The 16,003-nt window shown below is 42.8% G+C and overlaps 1 long non-coding RNA gene across 6 annotated transcripts in view; it reads left to right on the top strand.

Annotated features, from left to right (window-relative positions):
- Positions 1–7,461, top strand: part of LOC122678337 — a 29,222-nt gene extending 21,761 nt beyond the window's left edge. For all 6 annotated transcript variants that reach the window (XR_006336064.1, XR_006336065.1, XR_006336063.1 and 3 more), the window contains one exon: positions 6,769–7,461. This is a non-coding gene — a long non-coding RNA (uncharacterized LOC122678337). The remainder of the gene's footprint in view (positions 1–6,768) is intronic.
- Positions 7,462–16,003: the final 8,542 nt, after the last annotated feature.

The raw sequence follows: 16,003 nt of genomic DNA on the forward strand, positions 1-16,003 counted from the left end.
CTTAACGCATGATCTCGCAGAGCCGCATGTCACATCCTGTCTGGAAGAGGGCTTTCCCAGGCAGGCAGGAGGCTCTCTCAGCATTCCGTAGTCATTGCCATTATGTCATGGTCTCGGGTTCTTTGACAGACAGGTTACATACAGAGAAGTACAGGTTATGGCATGCAGTGCTCCACCAGGCTCTGGGCCACACAAACCAAAGTAGCGACTTGAATGGTAGAAAACCTTCTGTAAGAAGTTAAAGTGGCCTTGGTTATGTTAGAAATCATTGTTAGCCTCACCGTGGATCCTATCACAATGGAAAATTCGGGTGTTCTTTCAGGTTAGGAAAGGTGTCCTTTCCTTGAGAAGGAATACTACAGAATGCTGTGCTAATCACATTTGGACAAAAAGTATTGCAGATATTTCCGTGTTCCACACAGAAAGCCTCAGCAGTGAAACCAGAAAATGCAGTCTTGGCAGGAACTGCTGGGGTTCCTGGAAACCCATTCAGTGCAGACACCTGGGGCCAGATCCTTGGAGCAAAAAAGGTATTCCCTTCTTATCCTGGCCGGTGACAGCTGCTTTGTGGTCCACTGCCCAGGGTCTAAATGGTTCAGTTGTCAATCAAACAACCTTCAATCAGTCATCAAGCTCTAAATTTCTATGAGTCTGTCATCAAATTCTCCATTTGTAACTAAGTATCCAAAGGTCTTTCCCTGACTCTATGGAAGTTATAGGGTCTCTTCTTCCCATCCCCCATTCTCCCAAGAGCTTATCTGTTTGAAAAACCAGTGAATAAAACTAAAGAGCATTCACATCTACTTAACATCTTCTGTTAAAGCCTTGCAAGCAAATTACTTTTCCAGATAACTGAAACTTACTTCATTAAGTGCCAAGGATTTATTTGAATTTGTTTTGATGGAAATCTTTTCAAAATGTATTATACAGCTCTCTATTTTCTTTTCTTTTCTTTTCTTTTTTTTTAAAATTAAGACTGGGGAGATTTATTAATCTTTTTAGGAACTCTGATACAAAGCACAGTAAAAGGCCACAAACCAGTAAATAAACATCATGGTTTTTGGCTCTCTCGTAACCGCTTCTACGGCCATAATAGCAAAACACCCTTTTACATCACTTTGAATGGAGGAGTACAAATGGCAAATAAAAAACTTTAGTCACTTCTCTGATTTAAAAGTTTAATAAAGCTTTAAGTGTTTGCTGGTTTAAATATTGCCTATCTAAAAAAAAATACTTAAAAAAATTTTAACATGATATTTATAGAGAAAGTGACTTGGTTTTGAAGGCAGTGCAGTTGGTTCCTATGCCATAAGAAACTTACCATCCAGATTTATGAATTAGTAAAGTAGCAGATTGTATTATAGGCCCGAGTCACATAAATTTATATCTTATTAGCATTATCTTTAAATTTACAATATAAACAAAACTGTATATATATGTATAATGTGTATATATATATATAATGTATATATATATAAAATGTATATATATATATAAAATATATATATATATATATACATTAGCTTTGTTTTCCAAAATAATAGGCAACTCATTAGCCAAAGACACCATAGTCTACAAAACAAAAAGGCACATCTGTATAGATTCATGCTCTTGTTCCCTCTATGATTGGGTTAGGTAGTCTGCATTTTGACCAAATAATAAGTACAGTGTATTCTGTTATTTTCATTCTATTTTTCACTTTTGTCTTCAGCAGCAAATTCTGGCATTTAAGACATTACATTAAAGAGTTTAAGAACAGTGGGTGTTATTTACAATTTTCCTAAATGTAAAAACTAGAAGATGGTCAAAGAGGCTTAAAACTCTGTATCACCACACACCCCCATATGTGTGTAAATTCACTGCCTTAAAAAGTCTTGAATTCTACCTCTATTTTCTTAAAGTTATGTTACTGAATATGATGTAGTCTTTATTTTTTTAACGGAAACAAGTCTTTGTTAAGTAACTTTTAACATCAGAAAAATAAAACTCTTGCAGTTCTCTTTACAGAAAATATATCAGTCCTTTGGCTATCTTAAAAACCCTTTACCATAAAATATGTGGTTTTAAAGTTTACTCAAATAGAATGTATAATCCCTATGGCTCCCCTACATATACATAACAAAAGAGTGCAGTAAATTTAGTAAATACTAAACTGTATTGATAATTTATCATTCTCAGTTTGTGGCTTTTAGAAACAGTACAAGGACCTAATACATTTCGATTCATTGGCTTATTAGTTGCAGTGTACAGTGCAACAAAATACAAAATACATACTTGGTGAACATCCGTTTTATCTACAAGACAGCAGCTGAAGATTAGGCTTCAATACTGACATTTAACTATCCTGCAAGCAATTAGCATTACCTCAGAAATATAGCCTTTCTTTAAGTTACTATTCATTTGCAACCAATTGTTCAACAGATGTTTTGTACATAACTAGTATTGATTAGCCATTCCTAATTCCTGGGAATACAATGCACTGTACATAAATCCTGTCCTCTAAGAGCTTCCAGGCGATGGAGGGGACAGAGACGTTAACAAGCAGTCGTTGTACATGGGCTACTACCCTGGTGGGGTACAGGGAGCGGAGGTCAGGAAAGGCTTCCAAAGGCCCTTGCAAGTGGAAACTGAAGTACCAGCAAAACTTAGTTGAAGCAGGAATGAGGAACTGAAGGGCATCTTTCAAGAAGCTGCTGCTTCTGCTAAGTCGCTTCAGTTGTGTCTGACTCTGTGCGACCCCATAGACAGCAGCTCACCAGGCTCCTCTGTCCCTGGGATTCTCCAGACAAGAATACTAGAGTGGGTTGCCATTTCCTTCTCCAATGCATGCATACATGCTAAGTCGCTCCAGTTGTGTCCGACTCTGTGCGACCCTATGGACAGCAGCCCACCAGGCTCCTCTATCCATAAGCCTCTCCAGGCAAGAATACTGGAGTGGGTTGCCATTTCCTTCAACATCATTCAAGAAGAGAGAACTGCAAAAGCAAATGCCATACGTACTATGAAGTTTGAGGGAAAACGCAAGAAGACCGAGGGGGTGGGGGGTAGGGGCACACAGTATGGGGGATGTGCTGTGATGAAACCACAGGGCATCTAGTGCAAAGAAGGCTAGAGTCTGGAGACATTAACGGAACCAGGACACCAAGAGCTTCCTATGTCTTTGGATATCAATTGGATCTTCATCTTCTTTTCAGTCTGTGCACAGCACAATTTGACTTAACAGCAAACAAATGTTAATTGGCCACCTACCAAATGCCAGGTGTTGATAATAATAATTGCTAACCATGAGTGCTTACTATATGCCAGACATGTCTCTAAGCACTTTTGAAGGTTGCCTTTTTTAATCCTTAGGAAATGGGCATTACCCCCAGGGGATTTCCCTGGTGGCACAGTGGATAAGAATTCACCTGCCAATGCAGGGAACCCAAGTTTGATCCCTGGTCTGGAGAGCTTCCGCATGCCAAGGGACAGCTAAGCCTGTGCACCACACCTACTGACCCTGCATGCCTAGAGCCTGTGCTCTGCAACAGGGGAAGCCACCACAACGAGAAGTCTGCACACGGCAACAGCCCCCACTCACCCCAGCTAAAGAAAGCCTGTGCAAAGCAATGAAGACCCAGAGGAGCCAAAAATAAAATAAATAAATAAATAGTTTAAAAAATACTGTGCCCATTCTATGGATGAGGAAATTAAGATTCCAAGAACTTAGGCAGCTTGCTCATAGCTGCCCTGCTCATCGGGCCCATGCCATAGTAGGTGCCACAGATAATGAAGATATACTTAGGCAGATTTTTGTAAAAGTGCATGGTGTTTTTTTTAAATGATCTCCACCATCATTTCTGCCTTACTCTATGGATCAAAGCAGTCCCAAAGACCCTCCCAAGTACAGGGGACTTTGACCTCACCACCAGATGGGAGGAGAACCAATGTCACATTGTCAGAAGAGCATAATGGGTAGGAGATATTTTGGCTCCCATGTTTGGAAAATGCAGTCTGCCTGGGGGTACCTTGGGAAAAGGTCCACAGATGGAAGGGCTTGACCCACTGCCTGGCTGGGCCCATCATGCAGTGCACAAACTATAGAAATCCATGCAGCAACCTCGGGTCCATCAGTTTTGTTTTGGGAGACCCTGGCCTGGGTGAATCACCGAGGGAGGGAGTGTTTTCTGAATCTCCATACTGAACCACCTGGGATCATTTTTACCTTACGTTGCCAAGGTCTTATTAGTAAGACTGGTGTAGCTAGGTGCACAGGTAGAAATACCCAATGATGTGCAGGTCTCCAGTCTATCAAGCAGTGGGGGAAGCTGCAAGTGAGGGGCAGCTATGGAGAGGTGGGGGCAGACAATGGGCAGTAGTTGTAGTGTTTGTCCCTGAGAGTTGATGATACCTGAGTCACTACCTCTCCCCAGTAGGTTGTATCTCATTAATTACAAACATAGTGGTTACCCTTCGAGAGCCTATTTGGGAAGGAGTATCCTGGAAAAGACTGGAATTGCTGGTAGTACAGTGTATGGAAGCTCAATGTATCCAGGTAAGCATTGTGTCAGTTGCTGATTTCTAGCCAAGATAAAATAGCAAGAAATTGTAAATACACACACACACACACACACACACACACACCAGGACTCACTGGATGGCTGAATCTGTTTTATTGTAGCGAGTGGTCAGAGAAGTGAAATAGTGTAACAGAAGCTCAGATAGGTAAATTGCAGAGGCTCCTAAACATCAGGCTAGTATCTTCTTACTTAGACCAGTCATTTCCAAACAGTTTTGATCATATAATCCAATAATATGACATTTTTTTTGAGCACCCCTTGTTGAAATGAATACGCATCACGGATATACTAATAAATGGTGCACATTATACAACCTTTCCAAGAAGAGAATTAAGGCAGAGGCCAGATAATTATTAAAGATAATTGTCTTTATTTAAATTTTTTTTTCTAATTAATTCTTTTCTGTATCCCAACAGATGAGCACACACAGTTAATGTTAGAGGCCACTAGCTCAGACAATGGGAAATCTTTGAAGGGTCTTGATCCTAGAAGAGACAAGGTCAAGGTGGCATAGGAGGAAATCTAGGTTGGTGGTGCTTATTATCTCTAGACCTCGGCGGGCCCTAGCCCCTTCCGTGGTTTTGTTACCAAAGAGAATCTATTATTTAAGAGTGAACTCACCTGGCTCCCTCCTGGCTTTCCCCATCTCTCTCCTTTCCCAGATCTTCAGGGTTGGAATCCTCATTGCATTGTTCCAGCCACTGAACAAACTGCATGGAGATCTGTAGACCTGCAACATATCAAATAAAGGAACATCATATCTCATTTTGTCAAAGTTTTTTCCTTGATCCAGCCTGAAAAGATACCCAGTCTGTCTTCCTTTACTACCAGGTGCTACAATTTCTCTCATCACCAAAATCTTGATAGCTCTGTTTCTCCGGCGGCTTGTGTTGGAACCTTGTGAATCACCCGGTGGGCCAATACCGCTGTTCTGCGTAGGCGAATGTCTGATAATATTGTGTAATATGAGTTCAGCAGTGTGAATACGCACAGCTGTCGAATGTTAATTCTCTCGGCAGGCTTTAAAACACAAGCACCAGTCAGTCCTGAAGTCCCTTGTCAATAACCCCAAGGCTGGGGGTTAGTTGGAGTCCGTGGGCTTACACTTTCCAACCAGTCATGGAAAGCCTGTCTGCCTACCCTCTGTCATTACTGCTACCTTTTGGAGGATGTGGTTATTTGTTTATTCATTTTTACTGGCTGATGTTGGGAACCCAGGTTTAACTGGTTTTTCAGGGTCTCTTGGGGAGGTGGGCTTAAGGTGGGTGGCAATGAATAAGCCACAGCCTTGCTGTGGTTCTGGGACCAGACTAGGGGGAGGCAAGTGAGGTGCCCAGGGTGCTGAGCTTTAGGAGGTATCAGTCTCAGCATCACCCACGTGCAGGGCTGGCACCTGAGACAGATGCCTCTTCAAATCTTGCCTTGCTCTTGGGGTCCCTTTCCTCTCCAGATTGTTGTTGCTCATTGTTCAGTGACTAAGTCATGTCTAACTCTTTGAGGCCCCATGGACTGCAGAATGCCAGGCTTCTCTGTCCTTTACCATCCCCTGGAGCTTGCTCAAACTCATGTCCATCAAGTTGGTGATGCCATCCAACCATCTCGTCCTCTGTCGCCCCCCTCTCCTTCTCCCTTCAATCTTTCCCAGCATCAGGGTCTTTTCCAGTGAGTCAGCTCTTTGCCTCAGGAGGCCAAAGTATTGGAGCTTCGGCTAGACTGACTTAGTGCACAGGATAGAGCTGTTGAGATGTGAGGCGATGGATAATTTTTTTTGCCAGGGTTTAAGCTGAATCCCATCTGGTCTAAGTATACACCAGACTCTGAGGTTTTAGTCCAGAGGGGCTGAGCCCAGATGGGGTTGGGAATGTAGCCCATGGTGATTCAGAGTTTTGAAAGTCTCTGAGGCTAGGAAAAATGAAATTGCAGAGATTGGGGGAGGAGAAATAATTCATGTCTCTTGCATACACACACGTCATTGCGGCCCGTGGTAAGTGGCTGGTGGCAGTTCCTTTGCTTGTGGGGAGCATTTGAGTCATTCACCTGCATCCTGCTGGCTTAAGGAGCCCTGGCCTTTTAAGCTCTGACCAGTGGGCCATCTGTTACTGAGTTAAAAATGTTACTTCTGCAAATTGGCTGCTCTCTCTGCTCGGTTTCTAGCACATTGGCACCAATAGTTTGAGTGTAATTCCGTTTGCTCTTTCAATCCTTCCAGGTCCTTCAGTAAAGAATAGAATCTCATGAAATCCTTCCAGCTCACACACTTCTAACCTTTGAGTCAACTTTGATGGCTGGTCAAAGGGTATCAAAATGGCTCCAAATGCACAGATTAAGCAGCTCTCCACTGTCTGAATAGTTGAAGTATCCAAGAAAAGGACAAAAATGGAAGCAAAGATTGTCTTTTTTGCCTTGTTTCTTTCTTTTCAAATGGTGACAAGCTGGAAACAATCTAAATACCCAAAACAAGGAACTGGCTAAGTCAATTACGGTGCAGAAACTTGAGGGAATGCTATACAGCAATGAAAATAAGTAAGAAAATGACCTACGAAAATATCTTTATAATGTTACACTTAAATCCAGAATACAGAACTGTGTGTTCACTGTATGAAATATGTGAGTGCATGAACAGAAGAAACATGCATGCATAAAATTGTTTGCATGGGTGTGGTGACTTTTTTCTCTCATTTAAACATGCTTTTAACGATGTTATCTATATAATGATATTGGTGTCCAAAAAATTTCTAAGTACTTTGAAAAAAAAGGAAGACAATCTGATGAAGACAAGAGATTGGAATCATTCAATGAATGTCCAGACCCCAGTGTGACAGGCTGGAGTGTGGGCTCTGACTTCTTCTTCTTCTTTTTTTAATTCTTTTTGTTTATTTAATAAATTTATTTGGCTGCACCAGGTCTTAGTTGAGGCATAAGGGGTCTTAGTTACCTGACCAGGGATTGAACCCAGGTCCCCTGCATTGGGAGCATGGAGTTTTAGCCACTGGACCACCAGGGAAGTTCTTGGGCTCGGGCTTCTAACTGTCTGGGTTGAGATCCAACTTTGCCACTTTGTCAAAACATGACCTTGAGCATATTCTTATCTTCCTGTCAAATAGAGATAAGAATGGTGTCTGTTTCATAGGCTATTACAAGTTGCTGTGAGTTGGTGTATGTAGAGTGCTTAGAAAAATTCCTGGCCCAGAGTGAGCACTCAGCAAATATTAGCTCTCGTGATTATACTGTGGATGCAAGAAATATCAGCCTGGGCAGAAGGCTTAAGTCAGAGGAATTTCTCTGGCTTGACCACAACCCATTCTCATAGGTCTTCTCTGACTTTTTTCCAGGACGATTCATGAGTATTTAGAAAGAGAGGGGGGTCCTTGCTGCCTCAGCTGGCTGGCAAAAAGGAAGCCTCCCTACTGCCCCTGGCTACCACTCTTGCTGAGTCCTGCTGCCCGCCCTGGAGAGGCTGGTTATCCCTTCCAAGGACAGAGAGGCACCCGCTGCTGAAGCTGCAGGGCTGGCAGTCAGGGTGGCAGCTACTGCAGATGCCACAGCTGGGGCCATCTCCTGGGGATGCCCAGAGTCACAGGCTGGCTGCCCCTGCTAATCCCCCTGTGCGCTGCCACCTTGTCCTGGGGAGAGTGTGGCTTTCACTTTTCACGTGTGTGCAGCCCGCTCAGCCTCAGCCCACGGCGACGGGGACAGGTCTGAGCGACATCACTACTCTTCGCCCTGCCCCTCCTCCCACCGCTGAGTCAGTGATGAGCCACAGCCTGTGTGTGGCTGCCTCTCCCCTCGTTCCCAGGAGGTCCCACCTGTCTTCTCGCCAGCCACCTCGCTCTTCCCGGCAGGACAAGCCCAGACCTGACCATATCCTCAGGGGAGGACAGTTCTGCTCCAGCTGGGACCCCATGCAGCATGAAACCGGACTGGCATCCAACCTGGAGAAAACATCTGGATGCGGGAATGAGGAACAGATGCCCAGACAGACCAAGGGCAGGGATGGTCAGTGTGGGAGGCGAGTGACTGAGCATGCTGCTGACTGGACACGAAGGGTGAGGAGAGGAGGAAGAACGAGAGGCAGCTGCTGAAAAGGAACGAGGGAGGTCCCCAGCAGATGCTAAAAAAAACCCCTCAAGTTCATTTGCACACATCAGCTTCAATCTCCCCAGAGTATCTTCCTCAATCCTTACCTCTCCACACACCCCCTGATTCTTTTCTGGCTTCTAATCTTCACAAAAGAAGAGTGTTTGAGGTTGGGGGAGGGCAGGGGCTGTTCACTAGTGTGACTGTCTTACAGACCTTGTTCTAGAGACAGACCTACGATTCAAGTAATGCCTTCTTTCCCCTTCACCAGAGTGGGATTAGAAATGGGGACAAGTTGCCTTACTCAAGGGGAGGGGGTGTGTTTGAGGAAAACGGGATGTTGTGAAATGGGAAGAAGAGACAACAGTAAAAAGCCCTGGTGGAAATAAAGTGCTCCAGCAGTCCTGTATCCATTAAAGTAATAACATCGTTGCATGGCAGGTTTATCACTCCCTTACAGCTCCTCAGCGTGGGAGCTGTGGCTCTTTTTAAAAATGAGAACGGGGTTGCGAGCTGCTGCTCCAGTGTGGAAGGGCAGGTCTCCCTGTCTCTCCCCTTCAGTGATCCTCTCTCACCACCACCCCCAGCCTTGGACTTCTCCCAGCCTCTAGGACCATCACTAAAATTCATTTCACTCTTTAATTAGATTTCATGGAGTAAGGGATTGGGAGGGGTGCTGGGAAAGGCATTCATATGACCTCTTTCTGTAGAGAGGGGTAATGCTGTTGATAGGGGAGGTGGGACAATGGTTGCCATGGAGACATATTCCCAGACATACAGACACACACTCATTTAAATGCCTTTTTTTTTTTTTTTTCCAGCAGGGGAAGGATCCGGTGCCCTATTTTTAGTGTCAGATTTCAGCAAAACAATTCACTTTCATTTCATCACACACACACTGCTGGGTTTTAAAGTAGGTCACATTTTCTAACCATATCAAGAGCTCAGATCTGTCTTGCTCAAGTAGTGCAAGGTTCCACAGAAGATTTTACTGATTGAGACGGAGATCTCAGACTTGCCTCGGTACAGTTTCCTTTCATCTCTATTTGACAGGCATTAGAATAGGCAGAATGAAGAGCTGTAGGTAAATTTACATTTTAAAGACTAATACAAAATGTCTAAGAAGTGATGATGGTAAGGGGAGGCATAGAAATTAAAAACGACAAACTGGGCTGTTATTCTGTTATCAGATTATCACTGATTATTATAAAAAATATTCCTTGAGTGCCAATCTGCACAGTCCATTGAGGAAGAAATAAGTCCTGATTGGTAGCTGTCCAACTTAAATCTTTAATCTTTATTCCAGCTTGACAGGGTATGCTAGAATATGTGAATCCAGAGTTTGGGGTTTTATTTCTGCTCCATGCCAAATTGCAGTTTTTAAGTGTTTTCGTCTGCATTTCTTGCTTCGTGCTCTTTGCCAAATTTCACAGCCCCTTGGTGACCAGAATACCCTATTGACTGGAATGAGCACTGGACACTCCCCAGCAGAATTAGCCTGAAGCAAGATTGTGAATTGGCCCAGAATTTCCAGTGGCCCTAAACTCACCCACTTCCCCAGATGGTGTCAGTGCCTCCTCTTCCTTGGGTTTGGTTCTTTCCGAGGTGGCAATAAATCTAGAGTAATTTAAGAAGGATTGTCCTCTCTTTCCTTGAAACTCATTTTATATCAAGTCCTTTTGTTTCTAATGAGGGAGTTATTTTTACACTGGCAGAGAATGCTGGCTTCCCTTTCATAGCACAGAGTGGGAAACTGCCCCTGTGTAGAATCAAAGGGTACCCTGTGGTCCACAGTCTTAAAAATATAATAGCCTGATAGAAAAAGGAAGACTGAAATGAAATCATGATAGAATACTAACAGTGTTATCCCAAGTAGAGAGCGATCAGTTGACTAATTTTCTCCTTTCTGACTTTTTGTATTTTCTAAACTTCATTGAGCATACACTGCCTTATTAATCAGGGAGTAATTAAAAAATGATAAACTGAGACAGGCACTGGCTTCAGGACCCCAGGCTATGCAGTCAGCTATGCCGGGACCCAGTCTTGCCCACCAGTGGGCCCGCAGCCTTTGCACCGCATAAAGCCTGGCAGCCGACAGTGCCAGGGGCCAGCCCCACCCACCAGCACGCTCACAGCGGTCAGTCCTGCCAGCATAGCAGGGCACATGCACCCCACATACGGGGCACCCCTAAAGCATATACTTCTGGTGACCAGAAGGGAGTGTGCTACTAGACCCCACAGAACATCTACCTTAAGCCACTTCTCTAAGATTCAGGGCTTCCCAGGTGGCTCAGTGGTAAAGAATCCACCTGCCAATGCAGGAGATGCAAGAGATACAGGTTTGATCCCTGGTTGGGAAGATCCTCTGGGGTAGGAACTGGCAACCCACTCCAGTATTCTTGCCTGGGAGATCCCACGGAGAGAGGAGCCTGTCCATGGGAGCCAGTCCATCGGGTGGCAAAGAGTCAGACACAGCTGAGCACACATACACACAGAAGCAGTAAGATCAGAAAACGTAACCAACCTACATTATACAGCAAGTAAACATGGAGTACTAGGCAAAGTGAGGTGATGAGGGAGTATGCTCCAAATGAAGGAATAAGATAAACCTCCAGAAACAGAACTAAGTAAAATAGAAATAAGCAAGCTACCTGATAAAGAGTTCAAGGCAATGATCATAAGGACGGTAAGTGACCTGGGGAGAAGAATGAATGAACACTGTGAGAAGCTTAACAAAGAGAAAATATAAAGAAGACCCAAACAAACCAAAGAATACAATAACTGAAATGAAAAATACACTAACAGGAATCAATGGTAGATTAGATGAAACACAGGAAAGGATCAACAAGCTGATCTGGAAGACAGACTAATGGAAGTCATCCAAGCTAAACAGAAAAAAAAAAAAGAAAGAATTTTTTTAAATGAGGATGATTTAAAAGACTAGTGGGACAACATCAAGCATACTAACATTCACATTATAGGTGTCCTAGAAGAAGAGAGAGAGAAAGAGGAAGAGAACCTATTTAAAGGAATAATAGGTGAAAACTTCCCTAACCTGAGAAAGGAAACAGACATCCAGGTCCAATAAGTACACAATTCCAAACAAGATGAACCCAAAGAGGTCTCCCCAAGACACACTGTAATTAAAATAGCAAAAATGAAAGATAAAGCGAGAATCTTCCAAAGCAGCAAGGTAAAAGCAGCTAGTTATGTACAAGGGAACTCCCATAAGGCTGTCAGTTTACTCCTCAGCAGAAACTTTTCAGGCCAGAGAGAGTGAAACGATATATTCAAAGAGGTGAAAGAAAAAGGTACAACCAAGAATACTCTAGCATTCAAGCAAGAATACTAGAGTGGGTTGACATTTCCTTTTCCAGGGTATCTCCCTGACCCAGGGGTTGAACCTGCCTCTCTTTCATCTCCTGCATGGCGGGTGGATTCTTTACCATTGCCATTTAGTAAACACTAAATGCCAAACATTTTGTGTGTGTATATACATATATATATGTTAATATATATACATTATAAAATTATTATGCCCATTATACATGTATGTATGCACATATATGTATATGTGTATATATAATCATATCTGCACAAGTAGTTTTATTTTTTAATCTATATTCTATAGTTAAGAAAACTGAGATTCAGTAAGGTAAAGTAATTTCCCTAAAGTCACATAGGTAGTAAGTAATTGGAGTAGGGGATATTTGAACCCAGGTTTGTGCAAAGCTTTTTGTAGCTCCCTGGGGCTGTGGGGTTGAATCAGGGTATTGGACATCTGGTCCAGTCTCTCAGTTAAGGGATGAACATTGTCTAATATAGATATCCTATTGTCACACACATAAAACTCTATTCAATGAAAACTCTGAGTTTTGACTACCTAGCAAAATGTATTTTTCTGCTTTGTAGATTGCAGGTAGGCTCCACCACTCTTCATAGGAAAAGGTCCTATCCTATAGGTTGTTCTTGTTGTTTAGTCTCTAAGTCATGTCCCATTCTTTCACGATCCCATGGACTCTAGCCTGCCAGGTTCTTCTGTCCATGGGATTTCCCAGGCAATAATACTGGAGTGGGTTGCCATTTCCCAACCTATTCTCGGTAATGGCTGCTTTGTTTATGAAGACAGCCTCAGGTGGTCTGAAGCATGCTGCAACTAAGACCTGGCACAGCCAAATAAATAAACAAATAAATATTAAGAAAGATTTATCCTAAAAGATGATCCTGTGAAATTGTTGCACTCAATATGCCAGCAAATTTGGAAAACTCAGCAGTGGCCGTGGGACTGGAAAAGGTCAGTTTTCATTCCAATCCCAAAGAAAGACGATGCCAAAGAATGCTCAAACTACCACACAATTGCACTCATCTCACATGCTAGTAAACTAATGCTTAAAATTCTCCAAGCCAGGCTTCAACAGTATGTGAACTGTGAAACTTCCAGATGCTCAAGCTGGATTTAGAAAAGGCAGAGGAACCAGAGATCAAATTGCCAACATCTGCTGGATCATCAAAAAAGCTAGAGAGTTCCAGAAAAACATCTACCTTTGCTTTATTGACTATGCCAAAGCCTTTGACTGTGTGGATCACAATAAGCTGAAAAATTCTGAAAGAGATGGGAATACCAGATCACCTGACCTGCCTGTTGAGAAATCTGTATGCAGGTCAGGAAGCAATAGTTAGAACTAGACATGGAACAATAGACTGGTTCCAAATAGGAAAAAAAAGTACGACAAGGCTCTATATTGTTACCATGCTTATTTAACTTATATGCAGAGTACATCATGAGAAACGCTGGGCTGGATGAAGCACAAGCTGGAATCAAGATTGCCACGAGAAATATCAATAACCTCAGATATGCAGATGACACCATCCTTATGCCAGAAAGCAGAGAAGAACTAAACAGCCTCTTGATGAAAGTGAAAGAGGAGAGTGAAAAACTTGACTTAAAGCTCAACATTCAGAAAACTAAGATCATGGCATCCAGTCCCATCACTTCATGGCAAATAGATGGAGAAACAGTGGAAACAGTGAAAGACTATTTTGGGGGGCTCCAAAATCACTGCAGATGGTGACTGAAGCCATGAAATTAAAAGAGGCTTACTCCTTGGAAGAAAAGTTATGACCAACCTAGACAGCATATTAAAAAGCAGAGACATTACTTTGCCAATAAAGGTCTGTCTAGTCAAGGCTATGGTCTTTCCAGTAGTCATGTATGGATGTGAGAGTTGGACTATAAAGGAAGCTGAGTGCTGAAGAATTGATGCTTTTGAACTGTGGTGTTGGAAAAGACTCTTGAGAGTCCTGTGGACAGCAAGGAGATCCAACCAGTCCATCCTAAAGGGAATCAGTCCTAAATCTTCATTGGAAGGACTGATGCTGAAGCTGAAACTCCAATACTTTGGGCACCTGATGCGGAGAGCTGACTCATTTGAAAAGACCCTGATGCTGGGAAAGATTGAAGGTGGGAGGAGAAGGGGACAACAGAGGATGAGATGGTTGGATGGCATCACCGACCCAAAGGACATGAGTTTGAGTAAACTCTGGGAGTTGGTGATGGACAGGGAGGCCTGGCGTGCTGCAGTCCATGGGGTCGCAGAGAGTCAGACACGACTGAGCGACTGAACTGAACTGAACTGAGAAAAGGGAACAAAAGTAAGAAAAAGAAAAAACATCTCTCTGCCAGACAATAGGTGATAGCTTGGCTGTGTTAAAAAAAGAAGTGGTGCTGTCTTTCCAAAATTTACTATTTCAGATAGCCTCAACTAAGTATCATTAAACCAGGGGAGGGATGGAAAGAGGACAAAGGTCTACAATTCAAAGATCTAAGTCTTCAGGTTTAAAGGCTAATTTTAGACGAGACCTTTGGTTGTTACTTGTGCACGGAACTGATAGAAGGCACGTGGAGGAGATGCCTATTGAGTTTTTGAGGGAATTGCATGGCCAAAGCCACCATGAGCCTAACCTGCAAAAGCCTGTGACTGTTCAATGCCTAAAGCAAAACTTGTGTTTCCAAATCTGCCTCAGCAGGTAGTAGACTCTGAAAGCTGAGCAGCCCTCAAAAGGCATACTCGCTCTTTGCTGCCCCAGCCATGGCCATGGAAGGTAACGGACACAAAAGAACCTCCCAGAGGACAGTTGGCTGACCTCTTCTGTTTCAGAAGACAGTCTCCTCTATTTTTGCTCAGCAGGATTTGATCAATGTTTTAGACTGTGACTTCTGAGGATTTCCCATTTTCTGAATGGCAGTTTTAATTACAGTTTTCCTATTCTTACTCCAATACTGTATATGTAGTGTGACGGGGGCAGATAAGTAGCCTTTTAGTTTGTGGTTTGCAAGATCCTGTAACATCACATCTGGACTCAGACAGGGAGACTACATATCACCCAAAATCTTGATTCTGAGCTGGAGACAATCTCAAGATAAAATTTGAGTGCACCTTCTTTTGAGGACAGAGTGCATCCTATGAGGAGGAAGAAGGGTACAAGTTTACTTTTAGGAGATCAAAGGGGTAAATTATGGTAGAAACTGTTTAATTGTCCCAAAACATTAGTCTTCTTCAACTTTATAGCATTAGAACCCTTAATATTTAGCCAGGAGAGATGATCTCTTTGTCTTTTTCTACCTTCTTTCTCCTGGCTGGAATGGGGATGAAGGGCTGGCTAAAGCAGCCATTTTGGATCACGAGATCACTTGGGAACTGGAGATTATGCCAGGCAGAAAATTAAGGAAAAAGAACCCGAATCCCTGCTACCGTGTAGCACTTTACAATCTATGAAGCACTTATCCAGCTTTATATGAAAGAGAAATAGATTTCTATGTTGTTTAAGCCACTGTTTTTGTTTGTTTGTTTGGGATCAGGAGAGAAGGGTAAAGATAATTCAGCCTCCTTCTCTGAAACCTAACTAGTACATGAGAAATTACTTTCTTGAGTTATCCCAATTTCCCCAAAACAAGCATATTTTAGAGGCTGAAGACAAAAAAGATTCAGAGAAGCTCTGAATTGAAGTAAATATGATACCACCTTTCCCTATGATACATAAGCTAGAGGAAGGCCCCATGCTCAGGGTGTTCACATTCTGTTATACTACAATTTATATCATCATCAGTATCTCTAGGAGACATGAATACAGGTATCCCTTGGTCTCAAAAATTTGCTTCACCACAGTTAACTTTTAAGAAAGACCTACATTAGTACCTGTTTTCCCTAACCAAAAGAACTCTGAAGAGAAGTTTTGCTTTACTGAACAATTATTTTACAGTGAGCTGTTTTAGAAGCTGTGTGCACCTGTAGGAATAAGAATGGCACTGCCAAGCTCCTTCCAGGGGATCTACACTCAGTATCAAACCACCATGGATGTGAACTGTG

Source organism: Cervus elaphus, chromosome 20 (assembly GCF_910594005.1).
Source record: "Cervus elaphus chromosome 20, mCerEla1.1, whole genome shotgun sequence".
NCBI classification, from domain to species: domain Eukaryota; kingdom Metazoa; phylum Chordata; class Mammalia; order Artiodactyla; family Cervidae; genus Cervus; species Cervus elaphus.